This window comes from Photinus pyralis, unplaced genomic scaffold (assembly GCF_008802855.1).
Source record: "Photinus pyralis isolate 1611_PpyrPB1 unplaced genomic scaffold, Ppyr1.3 Ppyr1.4_LG5, whole genome shotgun sequence".
Classification (NCBI taxonomy): Eukaryota; Metazoa; Arthropoda; class Insecta; order Coleoptera; family Lampyridae; genus Photinus; species Photinus pyralis.
This window is the reverse complement of record NW_022170596.1, coordinates 43,975,878-43,981,829: the sequence shown is the minus strand read 5'-3', so window position 1 is coordinate 43,981,829 and position 5,952 is coordinate 43,975,878.

Sequence of the window (5,952 nt, the reverse complement as noted above, 5' to 3'; positions counted from 1 at the left end):
GTACGTAAGGCGTTCAGCCATCCAATTTTCCGAACTGCTGCTACCTTTGCAAAAAAATCGACTGTAATTGGGAGAACACTTCGACTCATCGATAAGTGTAGCCATTTGAAATTTTTGCATTGTGTTAAAACAGTAGTCATAGGATATTGGATAGCAATTTATGCTCAAAGTCAATTTAATATTCCTGAAGAGGTCCATCCACGGATGTTTATTCCTTGAACAGAGTTGTATATTTTTTATGAATGATAAGCGAAAAACATACCCCTCGTGTTTAAGCTAATACTCGTATTTATACCTATTACAAGTGCCGTTGGAAATAAAATTTCCGCATCGAGGCCGTTTTTTCATTGTCACCTGTTGCCACGATAAAAATCTCAGGAGGTGGGATAATTTCATTAGGTTCTCATTTGGCATTAATAAAAGAAAGTTATTTATAGAGCAAGGTAAAAGTTTCCGTCACTAGCAAAATAAAGGAAGAAAAATTGCAAACAAAAGCTTTTTAATTATCTACTTGCTTTCACATAAAAGGAAAATTAAATATCGGATTCAGTATTCGGTACTTAAACAAGCAAGTTGCATAATACCCCGCACATCTGGCCATATGATTGGTTTTACAATTAGTATAATTGCGCCGAAAGGCAGTTGTTAAGTTCGGGTTTTAAATTGACGTAAATCAAAACATGGGAAAGGTTATCTTAGACAAACACAAAACATAAATCTTAGCTCTTGGCACGAAGAATGCGGGTCTGGTGCGAAGAAGACGGAGAACTGGAACAATCGGATGACTCTGAAAAATCGGAAGAAATTAAACGTAATGGTGACGATACTGGTCTCGTACAGTTGGCGGTACTTTTGTATACGTATACAAAAAAAACCCTATAAAGTTATGGTTAAAATAAAATTATATTATTAAATTGGCAATTTCGCTTACCTCAATTCAGAGGGTTTCACACGTACCTAATTTGGATGGTAAGTAAATCGTTTTCTTTTCTACAATATCCAATTAATGATCTTAAGCTTTTCTTTTAGCAGCGCAAAGAAACGGATGTCGTACAACTGAATAATCCCCAAAATGGGCAATGGAATAAATTTGCTTCAAAACAGCAATCCAAAAAAAAACGTAAAGGTGCTATTTAATCCCTTTTACGGATACGATTAAAAAAACTAATAATCTATATTTTTTTAGCAACACTCTACTGCAGTGGTACAAGTTCGCACGCGAAAATCAATCGGAATAATGTCCAAAATTTCCCAAGAAAACACGCATATCGCTCAGACAAGGCCAACAAGAATTGTACTGATATTGCATTTATTTGTAATACTTTACATTATTTGATGTTTTTATTAAAATGAATTAACTTCCTAAAATGGACTGTTACACTGTGATTGCCGGCGAAATCACACGCTTTTCTGGCACTTATCGATTGGAATGGTTTCTAAATTGATGATTAAAAACCTTTTCCTTGAGGTAGAACGACCGCTACTGCGAAGCCGCGATGCTCTGCGCTCCAAACCATTGCTCAACTGAAAATGTGGTGGGGTCCGTTAACTTAGCACCACCATTTCAAATTTCTGACTAAAGATAGATTGCGCTAGAATCTCTATGGCTAGCGCCAGCTAGCACCACTTTGAGTTCAGCTAGCGCCATTATAGATTTTGCAGAAAAGCCCTTGACTTTCGGGGGGTGCTATGTTAACGCTAGCACCACCATTGCGTCCAATCACTTCCAAAAGCAAGCGCTGTGTTCGTCAGACCTAGCGCCACAAATTTTAGAGCTAGCGCCACCCCCCAATAGTGAGGGGAGCAATTTTTCCTAGCACCACCATTTTGTCTTTTCATGTAAAATTTTGACGTTTTGTGTTCTGCTGACCTAGCGCCAGCTAGCGCCACTTTGAGTTCAGCTAGCGCCATTATAGATTTTACAAAAAAGCCTTTGACTTTCGGGGGGTGCTATGTTAACGCTAGCACCACCATTGCGTCCGATCATTTCCAAAAGCAAGCGCTGTGTTCATCGAACCTAGCGCCAGCTAGCGCCACAAATTTTATAGCTAGCGCCACCCCCCAATAGTGCGGGGGCAATTTTTCCTAGCACCACCATTTTGTTTTTTCATGTAAAATTTTGACGTTCTGTTCTCTGCTGACCTAGCGCTAGCTAGCGCCACAAATTTTAGGGCGGCCATCGCCCTCCAATAGTGTGGGGGGGGGCACCACCATTTTGTCTTTTCTGGTAAAAATTTGATGTTTTCTGTTCTGTAGACCTAGCGCTCAAGTTAACCTAGCGCAATTATAGATTTTACAAAAAGCCTTTAACTTTTCGGGGTGGTATATTAACGCTAACACCACCATTGTGTTCAATGAATACCAAAAGCAAGCGCTGCGCTGTGTTCTTTAAACGTAGCGCCACAAATTGCAGAGCTGGCGCCCAATCCCCAACATTGTGGGGGGTCCTTTTTTTATATTACCACCGGTTTGTTTTTTCGTGTACACTTTTGCTATTTTGTGTTTTGCTGACATATCTCCCAGAGTCAAAATCTTAAGAGTTGGCGGCACACCCAAGTAGTCTGGGACAGTTTTTCCTAGCTTTACGACTGAAATATTTTGGATTCATTTTCGAGTAAAACGAGTGGTGCAGTAGCTGAATCTGAGGCAAGTATAAAAATTAGGAAATACAGTTCGATTATAGAACAGAACCACATTTTTATACCTTTCGCAGTAGAGACATTGGAACCTGGGAAAACGCATTACCAATATTACTGGGAAAATGTCAACGAACGTACCTACTCATAACCAGAGCTGGGCAATATTCGATTTTGTAAATACTTTTTAGTATTCAAATACTTTGTAATTAAATACTTTTATGGAAGCAGTATTTGTATTTGTAACTCAAATACTTTTGCAAATTTTTAGTATTCGAATGCTTAGCAAAGTATTCGAATACTTCGCAAAGTATTTGTATACTTCGTAAAGTATTTGAATACTTCGCATAGCATTTGAATACTTTTAAGTAATTCAAATATTTGACAACTATTTGGAAATTTTTAGAGGAAGTTTCCGTTATCACAAAATCAAATATAAAAATCCGATGCAACATGAATACCGAACGAGCCTGGAGTGAAACTTTTTGACCCGATACACACGGACAGACGGACGGACAAAAAAGGATCTGTTTCAAAATCGCTAGAATTAATTTCAGAAAGGTGTACGTGTCATGTGCACGACGTACGATGGCTTTGAAAACTGGTACACGTATTCTTAAGGATATAACTGATATAAGACAGGTCATGGTATTGGTACGTCCTATATAATAATATAATAACAATAATACGCTTTTACTCCCCTTAAATTTGTATATAACAATAGGAATATAAAAAACGCTAACCTCAGCTCAGGGAAAGGGACTACATTCAGTGCATAAAACGCTGTTCTTCCATGTTGCCTCTATACAAAGTATAACTTGACATTTTTTAAGTATTATTAAGACTTTTATCTAGTACTATTTTAAATTTTTAATGTATTTGAGTGACAAGTATTCGAATACTTTTTATAGTATTCGAATATCTTTGGTAGTATTAGAATATTTTTGAAAGTATTTGAATACCTTTGAAAGTATTCGCATCAATCAGCATATTTATTTGTTAATTCTGCTAAAAAACAAAGAAGCAGATTCTTATTATATACTTATGTGTAATGTGCAAATAATCATAAGGCATATGTATTTTATATGATTAAACCACTCCATTAATATACGACCAATCAGCTTGGTGATTGTTTCAAATTCTAACCAATGCGTAAAATATGTAGTGGTTGTAAAATTTACTGTCTTTTATCAATCTCTCTAAAATACACTCGATCTTGGTTTTAAGTCAGGATAATTTTATTTTTAATTCATTCAAATTTTGTTGCCTCCTGGAAAAAACTCTCGAAAAGGATAATATTAATAAAATCGCTCCAGCTAAAACTGTCGCGATTTTATCACACTTTTGGTCTCGAGTTTTTTCGGTGGCAACAAAACTTTCGTGTAAAAATAAAATTATTCGATTAAAAATCAAGCTCTTGTGTATTTGCTCCCGATAAATTATATACCTATGTACGTCGCGTCGACTACTATCTAAAGGTGTTGTTTTTAACAATACAGATATACCAAACTTAACACAATTGACGCGCCTGTAAACCCTTGATGGGACAAATAATTTACAACTTTTGCGCATTCATAAAGGATTTAAGTAAGTTTGTACCTGCATACCTCACCGTCTGTTTACTTTGAAATGAAGGGATGTTCATATTTACAATCTTGCTACTTTACATACAAATTTTAGTATTTTTATTGGAACTTTTTTACTTTAAACAGAACGATCAATCCAAAAAGTAAAGGAATTCAAATTAAAATAATTTGTTTATTATTTCCGACCCTAAGAGGGACATATTTGCACATTCGGGTTTAAAAATGGTAAAGAGTTTGACCATCCTAGATGCGGTGTCTGTCCGTCTGTCCGTTGCTACAATATCTCGTAAACGAATGGACCGATTACGATGAAATGTTGTAGTTGGATTCTTTATCATATTTGTAGATCGAAGTTCGTGAATTGGCAATATAGCGCAAAAAATAAGGAAGGCCCTTTTGACATCTACGTGAGTTTTGAACCGAATTGCATGAAACTCAATATTAGTATAGCTTTAGCTATATAACACGCAATTCCAAAAGTTGAGCCTAATCTATCAACAGTGACAGTGCCCTTTTCGCATCGACGTGTAAATAAATATAGAAAACGAGCTCCTGGATATGGCTACAGCATGTGCAAAACCAAATTTTGAACTTGGTGTTAGTTTTGCTTTTATTTAAAGTGTATATGTATGAAATTTCATTTAATTGCTTTCATAAATAAGAAAATTGGCACCGCACATCATGCACAAAACCAAATTTTGAAACTGGCGTTAAATTTGCTTTTATTCCAAGTTGCTATGTACCAAATTTCTTTTAAATGCTTCCATACATAAAAAAGTTTTCAATCCGGTTTGTAAATGGCCGAGATGCGAAAAGGGCCCTGTGAATGTTGATCGATTAGGCTCAACTTTTGGAATTGTGTTTTATATGACTAAAGCTATACGCATATTGAATTTCATACAATTCGGTTCATAACTCACAGAGACGTCAAAAGGACCTTTTTTGGGCTATATTGCCAATTCACCAACTCCGATCTACAAATTTGATAAAGAATCCATCCATTTCATCGTAATCGGTCAATTCGTTATCGAGATGTCGTGCTAACGGACAGACGGACAGACACCGCAAAATTATAAAACTAGCTCTAAAATTAGTGGCGCTAGCCGGCGCTAGGTCAGCAGAGCACCAAACGTAAAAATTTTAACCGAAAAGACAAAATGGTGGTGCTAGGAAAAATTGCCCCCCCCACCCTATTGGGGGGTGGCGCTAGCTCTACAATTTGTGGCGCTAGCTGGCGCTAGGTCTGACGAACACAGCGCTTGCTTTTGGAAATGATCGTACGCAATGGTGGTGCTAGCGTTAATATAGCACCCCCCGAAAGTCAAAGGCTTTTTTGCAAAACCTATAATGGCACGAGTTGAACTCAAAGTGGCGCTAGCTGGCGCTAGGTCAGCAGAACACAAAACGTCAAAATTTTACATAAAAAGACAAAATGGTGGTGCTAGGAAAAATTGCTCCCCTCACTATTGGGGGGTGGCGCTAGCTCTAAAATTTGTGGCGCTAGCTGGCGCTAGGTCTGACGAACACAGCGCTTGCTTTTGGAAGTGATCGGACGCAATGGTGGTGCTAGCGTTAACATAGCACCCCCCGAAAGTCAAGGGCTTTTCTGCAAAATCTATAATGGCGCTAGCTGAACTCAAAGTGGCGCTAGCTAGCGCTAGCTATAGAGATTCTAGCGCAATCTATCTTTAGTTAGAAATTTGAAATGGTGGTGCTAAGTTAACGGAGCC